This window comes from Melospiza melodia, chromosome W (assembly GCF_035770615.1).
Source record: "Melospiza melodia melodia isolate bMelMel2 chromosome W, bMelMel2.pri, whole genome shotgun sequence".
Classification (NCBI taxonomy): Eukaryota; Metazoa; Chordata; class Aves; order Passeriformes; family Passerellidae; genus Melospiza; species Melospiza melodia.
The window spans coordinates 17,975,138-17,988,492 of record NC_086225.1 but is presented as its reverse complement, the minus strand read 5'-3'; the positions used below and the strand labels follow the sequence as shown (position 1 = coordinate 17,988,492).

The window sequence follows — 13,355 nt, the reverse complement described above, 5'->3', positions numbered from 1 at the left end:
ATGCCTTGTTCAACCTCATGTGAGATGTTGCCTCTGACTCCCCCCTTTTTTGTTTATCCAAAAGGGATTTCAGGGTATGGTGTGTTCTTTCAATGATTGCTTGACCTGTGGGAGTGTGGGGAATACGGAATATATGTCTGACACCCCACTTTTTCAGAAACTTGTCAAGCATCTTCCCTGTATATGTTGGACCATTGTCTGTTTTTATTTCCTGAGGCACCCCTAATGATGCAATTGCTTGCAAAAAGTGTCGACAGGCATGTTGTGCAGTTTCTCCTGTGTGTAACAATGCGAAAATTGCTCCTGAAAATGTATCAACAGAGACACGGATATTTTTGAGCTTCCCAAAAGATGGATATTTTGTGACATCAGCTTGCCACAGTTGGAGACTCTGCAATCCTTTCGGATTGACTGCTCCTGTGGATGGAGGTGGTTGCACAACTGACAGACTGGGCAAGCACTAATGATTTCCCTCGCCTGGCTTTTTGAGATGCGAAAGGATTCCATCAGTGCCTGTGCATTTTGATGAAAAAATGCATGGCTCAACCTTGCCTGCTTAAAAATATCCGGTAACGTCTGTGAAATGGGCATGGTTAGCTTGTCTGCCTGGGCATTCCCTTCTGCTAAAAATCCTGGAAGGGACGAGTGTGCTCTAATGTGAGTAATGAAATATTTATGTTCCCTGTTTTCCAGCAGTGTTTTCATACATGATAAGTATGAATATAAGATGTCATTCCTTGTTTCTTTCAAAAGTGAACCTTCCAATTGTTTGACCACATTCGCAACATAAGCTGAATCTGTGATCAGATTGAGAGGTTGCTGGAACAATTGAAAGACTCTGACCACTGCTGACAATTCCACAATTTGTGGTGAACCTTGGACTATTTTTACATCTGAGTCCCATTCCCCTGTGACTGAATTCTGCCACATGATTACTGATTTGTGGGTCTTCCTTGAGCCATCGGTGAATACTGTTATCCTGTCCAATGGTTCCTCACTTACTCTTGGTTTTTCCCTGTAACATATTTTTTGATTTCAGCAATCTGTGACCTGGAAAATGAATTGTGCAAATTCCTGTCTACCCTAACAATGCAATTAACAAGTCTTTTGATTTTTGCATCGCCCAGTCAAAATAATCTTTTTTCAATGGTAAATGAATTGCAGAAAAATTCCTTCCTGACATTGTCAGCAACCTTGCCCTTGCTTTTATGATAATTTGGGATGCCAGCTCCAGGTCCGTGAGGATCGTCTTGTGAGACCTCTGTAACTTTCTCGAGTTCTTTCTGTGCTTCAGGTGTAAGAGTTCTGGGAGATTTGATGTCATTGTCTCCTCTCAGCAGACTGAGCAATGATGGGATATCATCATTTGTGTTCCCCAAGATTGGTCTCATCCAGTTGATTTCTTTGACAAGCTTTTACAGGTCATGCAAATTGCTGGCTTTGGAGCTGACTTCCATTTTCTGTGGTCTTATTGTTCGCTCCGAGATCTTCCACCTTGGACAGAGGCCCAACGGCTTTTCAGTCCTTGGCATTTGTGGGCAGTTTCTCTAAAAGTGTCCAAATGCCCCACATTTGTAGCATTGTCCTCCAGAACGGTTGCTTTTCTTTTCAAAGTTTGCAAAAACTTTATTGATCCTTTCATTGTGCGCTTGGAACATTCTGTCCATCCGTTCTTCCATTCATCCTTCCAGTTGTCCTTCCAGTTCTTGGTTCACGATGGATGCAACATGCTGAAGTATTCCCACCTTGCTGCACGCCTCCACCATCTCTGCCAGGGAGGGTTGATTTGGCATCGCATTGATGACTCGCCTGCAGTCCTGGTTGGCATTGGCAAAGGCAAGGCTCTTGATGAGGTGTGGTTTCGCTCCCTCATCAGTCACCTGTCGGTCCACTGCTTGTGTGAGTTGATCTGTGAATGAAGAAAAAGGTTCAGTGGGACCTTGCCTGATGTCTGTGTAGATGGTGTTTTGGACTCCTGCAGGTGCGATTTGTAGGATTGCCCTCTGTGCTGCTTCCTTGATGTCGTTCAGCACTTCTTGTGGAAGCCTCGCCGCTTGTTGCACTGGATTGTCCTCTGGAGGATCACCTGCCAATTGTGCCAAGGTGAGGTTCACGTTTGGCCCACCCTGGTATCTGGCTCTCAGGTCACTGAGAGCTCTTCTTAATCTCTGTGTGTCTGTAAGAATCATTGACACAAGACATCTAAGATCACAAGGTGTTAAGTCATATGTGTTGAAAGTCCCCCTCCACCCTCCTCCCCCTGACTGAGTCTGTGTTTTGCGGAGAAAAGAAGAAAACCCCACAACTTTGTAAAAGTTGTAAAGCTGGTATGTTTATTACAGCGCTGGACGCATGTGGAGATTGCTGTCCTCAAAAAAGGCATGTGTACCTCTGAGAACTTCAGGTCTCTTTTTATCTCTCTCTCAAATACATATGCATACAGTTTCACAATAGGTTCATACATATTCATTTTTATGGCTTTCGTGTGACATTTACCACTAGTTCCTTTTTATCAGAAAAAATTCTGAGGTCAGGTTGACTTGCCCTTACAGCAGTCCCTGTCTCTCTCTATCATCTTCTGTCTCCCCCCCCTTTATCTCTGTCCTTCACTGAAGTAACTTCACAGAGCTTAGGCCTTGCAGTCTGGCTAAATAACTATGGTTTCTAACCACAGACTCAACTCAAAAATGTACATTTCACCTAAATTAAAATGGATTTCTATCCTGGAAAATTTTCACTTTGCTTCATCCGTGTCAGAGGACCCTGAAGGTTCTGGGGATTCTGGGTGTTCTGGGGACCCATGGGACCCTGGGAACTCTGAAGATGATGCCAATTCCTCCCACACCTAAATGAGCCTTAATTGGTCTTATCCTAGGGCAAGCTATTACAGCTCCATAGCTCAGCCCCCAAGGGGACTGAGTGCCAGAGGCCAGCTCGCTCAGACCAAGGCTGTGGGTCAGCCCCTAGCAAGCAGGGAATATTCAACTCTTATAGTGATTAGCCAGCTCTTATGATTTCAGCTTTGCTTGCTAGGTAGCTTTCCCTTGGCTAGAGGCTCCAGAGAGAGGAGAAGGAGAAGACGCCGTATGTTCCATGAGTATGGCTTTATTGGAGGGGTCCGTGAAGGGTTTCAGCTCTTCTTCTTCTGAGTTACTAGGGGTACAGTATACTACTTTTATAGCCTTGGCCCGGTTCCAATCCTGACCAATGGCAAAAGGTTAGAGGGACCATAAGTGACCAATAGTAGGGTTAACAAGATGTTGCCTTACATGGCTATAGGGATAGGTTGTAGGGCAGATGTCCCTGGAGTCAGGAAGCTTCTTTGCTGCTGTGTCAGCATTTCTATTATTCAGATTCTCCACGGGGCCCTGGCTAAACCTGTGGGTTTCACTACACACACCTGTTTTTTAGGGTTTTTTTTCTGCCCCTCCCTGATTGGTTAGAGCAACTGCCGCCTGCTGATGGCAGGGCGATTCCTTTTCTCCTATCCTTGGGTATTACCGCACCTGAGTGGGTTGCAGCTGGTGGTAGAGAGACGGTGAATCTTGTATCTTGATCAGAAGGCTTGATTTATTAAGATATTATATATAATACATTATGACTATACTAATAGAATATAGAGAGAGGTTTGCAGAGCAGCTAGGCTAGCTAAGAAATAGAAAGAAAGAATCTACAACAAAGTTGTGTTCAAGGACTCAGTCCCCTAGCTTGCACTGGTGATTGGCTCTTAATTATAAACATAGGAAATGAGCCAATCAAGGTGTTCCTGTTGCATTCCACAGCATCTGATAATAATTGTTTACCTTGTCTTCTGGAGCCTCTGGCCTCCCGAAGACACAGAAATCCGAAAGAAAGGATTTCTGTGGAGAAATGTCTGCGACACTTGGGGGAATATTTGGCTGCCTGCTGATAGCTGGCAGACCCCGTGGATTTCCGAGGAATTGCCTCTAGCATTACCTTTGCTGGGGATAAAAAGCTTCAAGGCCGTTTTATCTTTTTTCAGAGATTTTCACAGGGTGTGTGGCTGCCGTGCCCTGTAGGGCTGACAAGATGCTGAGTTACTTCTGGGAGCATCTACCCCCCGTGTTCTCAATTTTGACCTTTCTTACCAAAAGCTGAATCATCTGCAAGGTCAGTCTGGAGTTTGTCCTGGTCACTGTCCAGCAGCTCACACGTGGGTATTTCGAGGCTGGCTTCTGGTTCTCCTCCTTCTGGGTCGAGCTTAAAAGGAGTCGTCTCGGCAGAGGTTGAGATGTTTTCTCTGGATTTTTTCCTTGAGAGTGCCTGTTTTCTTCTCAGGCTGGGTTTCAGCGGCTGATGGCTGGTGGCATGGCTGCTTGCCAAGAGCCCACCTTGGTGCCCTCTTGGAGCCCAGCCAGGGAAGCCAATGTGTCGATTATGTTTTGGCTGGTGCCTGGTAGTTGCAGTGGTGCAATCTTGGCTGAGCCGGCTCGGCCCGGGGCTGCTCCTGGGGGCCAGCAGGTTCGTCTTGGCCCTTGGCTAGTGGCAAGATGTCAGAAATCACAGCCATGGCCAGGCCCACGGCATTCCCCCCTCTGCCTGTTGCCGATGGGGGGAGCTGGCAGGCACCCCGGAGGAAAGGGCCCTGTCTGGCCAAGACAGGGGGCCGTGCCGGCCGGAAGAGAAAGAGAAGTTCCCGGGTTTCTTTTGTCTTTAACGTGTTTTTCACAGAGGCGTGGACAGCGTTCTATTGGCTAAAAGCTTTGCATCACTTCCATAAATGTCTCCCATGCAAAACCATGACACATACTTAGAATCAGTCCATATATTAAGTTTCTTACCTTCTGATAGTCCTAGAGCTCTTTGTAAAGCTCTGCCTTCTGTGCAGATGTATTGACAGGTAGTGGGTTGGCTTCAATTACTTTACTGTGAGTTACTACAGCATATTCTGCTTTTCACTTGCCTTCTGGGGTAAAACTACTGCCGCCTGTAAACAGTTCCCAGTCCAGGTTTTCAGAGGGAATATCCTTTAAGCCTTTCCTGCTGGAATAAATTTGTTCAATAGTTAATTCTCTGATCTGGGATCAAGAAACATAGCAGGATTTAGAGCAGTGATAGTCTTCAATTCCTGCTCTAGCAACACAACCTGATATTTAAGCATCATGCTTGGGGACAACTGGCGCCCCCCCCCCCTTTTGTTCTAAAACAGAAATGACCATATGTGAAGCATAAACAGTCATCTTTTGGCCCAGTGTCAAATTCCAGGCCTCTTTTATAAGAACTGTGGCTGCTACTACTCAAAGGCAGGCAGGACATCCTTTACTTACATTGTTCAACCACTTGTAAAAATATCCCACAGCCCTCTTCCAGATTCCCAACTTTTGAGCTAATACACCTAATGCAAGGTGTAAGCGCTCAAATGTTTCGTCAAGTCTAGTAGTCCTAATGCCAGGGCTGACATCAAGGCTCTTTCCATATTTCTAAAAGCAGTTTGGCACTCAGGAGTCCAATGTAATGTTTCCTTAGAATCCTTTAAAGTCTCATACGAAGGCCTAAGTAACAGTCTGTAATAAGAAATCCATAATCAACACCACCTAGCCATCCTGAGAAATGTTCTCAACTTGCCCACTGACCTTGGTTCTAAGGTTTGACAAATTGCCTCTTTTCTTTCTGTTCCAAGGCTTCACTGTCCTCATGAGATGGTGAATCCTAAATAAGTCACATGTTTTTGAGCAATTTAAGCCTTCTTCTTGGATACCCTGTAACCAGCCTGTTCCAGAAAGTTGAGTAAAGTTATAGTCATTTCAGTGCAGGTCAGCAAAGTAGCTGAGCCTTATGGCCAGTTGAAGGACTTTCCCATTTGAAAGCAAAGGCTGATTTTCAGCTTCTAGAGGTATGCAGAAGAAAGCATCTTTAAGATCTAAAACTGTGAACCATTCATCACCTTCTTTAATAGTAGTCAAAAGTGTGTATGGATTTGCTACTATCAGATGTAGATCTATCACTATTTTATAAATAGCTCTGATATCTTCTCTAACCTGTATTCATCTGAGTGGGGTTTCTGACAGGTAAAATAGGTGTGTTATATTCAGATGCACATTATTTTAATAGTCCATGTAACTTGAAGGTATCAATCAACTTCTGTTACCCTTTTCTAGCTTCTAATTTCAAAGGATATTTTTTCAACCTTACTGGTTTGGCCTCAGGTTTCAATTGTATTTTTACTGGTTCAGCTGCTTTTGATTTCCCTGGAACTCCTGTAGCCCATACCAATGGAGTCACAGCATTTTTGACCTCCTCTGGAATTTCCTCTTCTTTCTTTTCAGGTTGTTGTAACATAAAAACCTGGGCTTCCAGATCTTTACTCTCAGGAATCTGCACTTGTATTTACATATCTTTGAATGAAATCTGAGCATCCAATTTGCTTAAAATATCTCTTCTTAACAGGGGTATAGGACATTCTAGCATATATGAAAACTGGTGGGTTACCCATCTTTTTCCCAATTTAAACCTTAGAGGCTGGAAAAAGGGTCTGCTTTCAGCCTCCCCCGTGACACTGATGCCTTTTTCAACCTAGAAATGAAACAACACACACTTTCTAGATAATATTAGTACGGGAGGTAATATAAAAGTGGATCTTGAATGGAGCTCCAGGGGCAGTTATGGAAGAATGTCCACAAAAGTCCACCCCCACGGGAGTGAATACAGTTTTATAAGTTTGGCAATTAGCATAATTGACAAAAAAGTACCAATTAGGAGGACAAGTGGTGATGCAATTCGCCCCAGGTCAAGCCCCTTCTCTGGAGCCCCTACCCCCCTTGGTACTATCTATACTTTGTTTATGAAAATATGTCTTGAAGAGTTGGTCTCAACCTTGGTACCCAGGGAGAACCAAGATAGGATAGGGGCCCTGGAATTTGTTTTTTCTTTCTGCCTAGGGAAAGGGCATGGAAAATTACTGGGAAACTAGCCACTAATACAATAGGCTACAAATAGATGTGCAATTCTTTACACAGAAAATATATAAGAAAATTTACAGACAATATATACGAAAAAAAGACAAAAACCAAAACGGCATCAACACCCACATAATTTACAGTCTCCTGACTAAATTTTCTTTAATATGTATTTAAAACTGAATGCACCACTCCAGTATCTACTAAGAAATCCATTTTCTCACTCCTCAGTGTTAATGTAACCAGAAGTTCTGTCGTGGCAAGGGAAAACTCGGGACGCTCAATATGAGAATCAGCAAGCTTCCTTTATTGATTAGAGCACCAGACATTTATTTACAACAAGTAATAAGCTCATGCATATTCTGTAAGCCAAACAGTCTATTGGTTATACTACAATATCAGCTCTTCTTCATTCTTTAGAACTTACATTTCTTTTTCTCACGTCTCTCTCACTACTTGTTATCGTACCACAGCTATGCTCAAGGACACAGTGTTTTTGCAGGTGTAGAAACTCAAATTAGCTGGGTTCGGTACTTTTCCAGTCCTTGGTTAGCTATTATTCCAACAAGTTCAGTTGGGGATGACACCTTTGGTCCTCATCACACATCTTACTTCCTGATCAGGAGCTCTGGGTAGAGTCCAGGGTCCAGCAGCTCTTACTTGTTCCTTTCCCCCCAGACATTCCCGGTTCCAGTGTCCCTTATTTTTAACTACCAGCATATCATTCCAGTCAGGGTCCTGGGTTTGAACAATGATTTCAAATACTTTCACAACTTTCTCTGGGTCTTCCCTGATAACTCTTTCTAGGACCTGAGGTCCATCACTGATAATGGTATCTTTAACACTGGCTCCTAAGTTACGGCTGCTTGCCTCAGTGGGACTTGCAAAATAGTTCTGGAGTTCCAGACTGTCTAGTACAGCATTACAGAAACAGTAGCACTGCCTTGGTCACCTGCCAGCCCATGGGCATCATTATCAAAACATTCCCAGGCACAATACAGTGAGGTGATCGGCAGTACAGCAAGCAGTGAAAGCAAAAAGTGGCCACTAACAAGTCCATGACACTGAAATACAGTCAGGGAAGTGGAGACCTATGGCAATTATAGGAGCCTGCTAATTATCAGCTAAGCAGCACTAACAGATCTTGCCATAAGTCTCAGTTTAACCCCATCCAGCAGTGGTAGCTGCTCGTTCATTTTCCTGTCAGCTGAATCATGGAAAGAATCAGAATGGTACAAGAAACTCATTCACTGCTTCCCATGGGCAGGCAAGTGTTCAGCTATCTCCAGGCAAGTGGGGCCCTATCATGTGTAAGTTACTTAGGAAGACAAATGCCATCACTCCAAATGTCCCCTACATCTTCCTGCATCCATTTTATCCCCTCTCTCAGGGGCTACCAGTAAATCAACCTCCTCTTCCTCTGCGCAACCATAATTTTTACAATGCTTCCCAATACTACAAGCTGAGCAGCATCGTTTTTTGGGGTTTTTTTTCCATTCCAGATGATTATGCAGCATGAAAAACAAATCTACATATGACACCTCATTCCATCAATTATAACATTGTATTGTAACTTGAAGTTCTATTCTTTGGCCATTTTCGCCATGAACCAAAGAGTACAAAAGCCACCAATTATTACAATATTCAATTAACTGTCTTCTGGAGAGATAGCCTCCCATTACACCTCCCATCTCTCTACAGTATTTCAAAATACATCCTGGGGGGGTAATTCTCCAAAACTTCCCTTTTGATGATAGGCCAGAACTCATCACAGAATATAATAAAATACAATTAAATTTCCCTTTGAGAGGGATGCACAACACCCACTCCCACCTTTTTACCCCGAGGGGTGTGCAACACTCACATACTGCAAAGCTTGAAACACAGGTCACCTGTGTAAGCTCACCTACAAAATAGCCAGCACAGATTTCAGTATGTAGGCAGTGGGACTCTAACCCACAAGGTACCTTCCTTTTTACCTTTTTTTCCATTTATTATTTTTAATCTTCCATAGGGCTGGCACTCTGGGCGTCCCCATAGTAATGTGCAAGCAAGCCCAAAACCTGGTTTCCAAATTCCCTTTACCTTAATAATCCAGTGAGACTTTCCAGCAGCCTTGTTGTACCCCCTCCAGTAATGCCTTACTAAATCCTAGGGGAACTTGCCTTGAACTCAGCAGATCTAGGGACTGAGAGGATCTTCCCGAATAAAATCTTTGGTGCATGCTGGAGTCCTCAGGATCCTGGAATCTGTGAAGTGTCAACAGAGTTGTCCCATCCGGGTTGCCAGAAAATCACTAAAAATCAGGAATAAAACTCTCTAACACTCTAATTTCGGTATTAGAAAGTGGCATTACTTGATTTCAGTGCTGGGCATGCACAGGATATATCTTCCTATCACAGCTAGCTAACAGACTAGTTTATATCTATGTAACTAATACATATTCATTATATTTCCTGAAACTCATACATATATGCTGAACGTGGCCAAAAATTCTTCTACATATTTAAATGATTTCTTGGAACTCATTTACATTAGAATAATGGTCTCTTGAGGATTGCTGGTTATCATTTGGGGAACATCCCACTCCAAATTATCCTTTTTTGGTCACAGGCCTTTAAAAATGTTTTTTCTCCTTGAATGCATCCCAGCAATGTGGTCTGGCCAAGATATACCTTCTTATCAGCATTGTTTAGTCCCACAGACTTTAGTCTCAAGGCTAATGTCACCAAAATCATTACAAAGAAATATAAAAGCTGTTTTGTTAATTATTAGACATACATTCTTACACAATTTTTGGTCAAATTAAGCAAGAATTAATAAATAAAATAAATTACCAATATACTAGCTGATATTTGTTGCTTCTGGTTTTGTAGCAATGACGTTGAAAAGAGTTCAGCTAATTAAAAAAAAATCCTGGTTGGTAAGTATGAAATATACTTCTCAGGCTTATGAAAAGCTTTTACTATATAAAGGACAAACTTCTACTTTACAAAACAGTATCCTAAATAAAATTTTAAAATGCACTTTATGTGTATGTGTCAGAATTTTATCACCTTTTATGAAATAAATATGCTACAATCAGCATTTAATTAACTGGAACAAAGTTTAACAGTGAAGATATTACAAAATAATTCTTGCTTTTACTGTTTTCTTTTTTGGATGGTGACAGCTCAATAGTATTTGTAATAAAAGAGAATAGTTATTTAGCACTTTTTACATGTTCAGTGTGTTGTACACCCACTAGCTACTTTGTACAAAAGAACATTGCTATAGGCCATGTATTATTTTATATAATAGGAAAAATAGTTATTTATTGATATGAAGAAGACAAAGCAAAATGAGTGAAAACAGGCGAGATTAGATTTGGACCTAGGAAATTAGCTAGCTGAATTGACAGGACATGAGAATCTAAACCATGAACTTTCTTGTCAGTCATTTTCTAACTTCATGGACCAAGAGAATATAAGAGAATTTTTCTCTTATGGCTTCAAATAAAATTAATATATATATATCCTGAATTTAATTATAAAGATTATAATGTCAAGTAAACAAATCATAGTGTAATTGCATTGTGCATTGGTTTCTAAGACTGCCAGTAAAATTCATAATGGTAAATATGAATACATGTATCTTTTTATGTTAGCAATCCTTCCTAGCAAATGCCAAGATATTATTCTTTAATAACATCTCTTTCCCTGTATTGGGTTTACGGGGTGGGGTGGGTGCAGGGGTGTCTTCTGTGAGAATTCATTAGAAGCTGACCTGTGTGTGGCAGAGCCAGTTTCAGCCAACTCCAAGCTGCTGGACAAAGTTGAGACAATCAGTAAAGCTGGTAGTGACTCTGTGATAACACATTTTAAGAAAGGATAAAAAATGCTGTGCAACAGCAGCTGGGAGAGAGGAGTGAGAATATGTGAGAGAAACAATTCTGCAGACACCAAGGTCAGTGAAGGAGGGGGAGAAAGTGATCCAGGTGCAAGGGCAGATTCCCCTGCATTCTGTGGCGAAGACCATGGTGAAATAGCCTGTCCCCCTACAGCCCAGGGAGGACCCCACACCACACCAGGTGTACATGTCCTGAAGGAAGCTGAAGCCCATGGAGAGCCCATGCTTGAGCAGGTTCCTGACAGGAACTTCAGTCCCTGCAGAGGGACCCATGCAGGAGCAGTCTGTTCTTGAAGGAAACCGACCCATGCTGGAACAGGTCATGAAGGACTGTATCCCGTGAGAATGACCCCATGCTGGAGCAGGGAAACAGTGTGAGGAAGGAGTAGCAGAGAGGAAGTGTTATGAACTGACTGCAACTGCCATTCCCCGGGGCTGTTCAGAGAGAGCATGTAGAAGAGTCAGGAGTGAAGTTGAGGCTGGGAAGAAGGGAGAAGTGGGAGTAAAGTGATTTAGTTTTGTTCTTATTTCTCACTATCCTGCTGTTACAATTAATTGACATAAATTAAATTATTTTCCCAATTTAAATCTGTTTTGCCCATGACAGTAACTGGCAAATTATCTCCCTGTCCTTATCTTAACCCATGAGTTTTTTGTCATATTTTCTCCCCCTGTTCTGTTGATGGAGGGGTGTAAGAACTGAAATGAGGGATGCAGGACTCCAGGCGGCTCTTCAAAATGCAGTTTATTACATTCAAGATGTTATAGCAGTCCAGGGTCGTGGGTCACAGAGCCTGTGCCTACAGCTGTCAGCTCCAGCTGCAGGCAGGCCTGGAGACCCTTAGTTTAGGTTACAAATGCATTATATACTTTTCTTTGCTGAGCATCTTAATACAGTAGAACCAATCTATACCTTAACTTTTATCTATAGCCTATCATAACTACTATAATTACCATATTCATGTTACTATTCTCCAATCACTAAAAGTTAGTACATTACAATTTAAGCTAGAAGTTGTTTTTCAGTTTTCTTGCAATGGAAAATTCTGAAACCTTTTTTCTACTTGCAACATTGGCAGACTTGTTTGCCTGTGCTATCTTTCTGCTTGGTAAAAACATCTTGTTTGAGGTGGGTTTATCCTATGCTCTAAATCATAACCCCTTGTAACTAACATACCCTTTGCCTCCTTGGTTATCCAGTAAAACTGGCTCAGCAATTCTTTTCTTCTATATCAAAACTTGCTTCCATTTCTATTCCTTCATCAGACTCTACATTTAAAAATCTTTCTGCTAAGCATACATATCTGTGAGACTTTCTTGTCAAACTTTCATCCTTCCCAACAGAGGGGAATGATAGAGGGGATTTGTGGGCTTATGAAGCAGTTCTACTGGCAGATAAGAATTGCCAAAACTTTGCCCGAGGAACTCCAGCCCCGTGGCATCAGCCTCCGGTTCTTCAGATACTGGTGCTATTGTCTCACTGCATCCTTCTGCCACCCACTGGACTCTGCCAGTGTTAGTGCTGCTGTTTCTGAGCCACGTGTGTGTGTGTGTGTTTTTGTGTGTGTGTGTGTGTGTGTGTGTGTGTGTTGAGGTGGATAAGAAATGAGGAGGAACATCAATAAGAATTTTACATTGGACCTCTGGAGGGCAGACTTTGGCCTATTTAGGAGACTTATTCAGAGAGTTCCTTGGGAAGCAGCCCTTAAAAACAAAGGAGTCCAGGAAAGGTGGGTGCACTTGAAAACAGAGATCTTGAGGGCACAGAAGCAGACTGTCCCTGTGTGCCAAAACATGAGTCAACGAGGCAAATGTTCAGCCTGGGTGGGCAACGAGGTTTTGAAGGAATTTGGGAATAAAAAGAGGATGTATCATCTGTGGAAGGAGGGACAGGTCTCTCAGGAAGTATTTAAGGGGGTTGCTAGGGTATGTAGGAAAAAAAATTAGAGGCCAAAGCTCAGTTAGAACTTAATTTGGCAATTTTTGTAAAGGATAATAAAAAATGTTTTTACAAATATATTAACGGCAAAAGGAAGGGTAAGACCAACCTTTGTTCTCTACTGGATGTGGTAGGGAACTTAGTAAATGCAGATGAGGAGAAGGTGGAAGTGCTTAACGCCTTCGCCTTCTTTGCTTCAGTCTTTAGTGGGAGGATGCTTGCCCTCAGGACAACTGTCCTCCTGGGTTGGTAGATGGTCTCAGGGAGCAGAATGGTCCGCCTACTATCCAGGAGGAGGCAGTCAGAAAACTGCTGAGCTGCTTGGATGTTCATAAATCTATGGGACCAGATGAGATCCATCCCAGGATGATGAGGAAGCTGGCAGATGAGCTTGTGAAGCCACTCTCCATCATTTACCAACAGCTCTGGCTCACTGGTGAGGTTCTAGATGACTGGAGGCTGACCAGTGTGATGCCCATTCACAAGAAGGGTAGGAAGGAGGATCTTGGTAATTATAGGCCAGTTAGCCTGACCTCAGTACCCGGTAAGGTAATGGAAGAGTTTATATTGAGTGTTATTGCTCTACACTTAGAGGATGGCCAGGGTATCAG

General features: G+C 42.6%; 1 protein-coding gene across 1 annotated transcript in view; it reads left to right on the top strand.

Moving 5' to 3' along the window:
- Window positions 1–13,355, top strand: part of LOC134431409 (guanine nucleotide-binding protein G(q) subunit alpha) — a 190,918-nt gene that overhangs the window by 31,573 nt on the left and 145,990 nt on the right. The window lies entirely within an intron of this gene.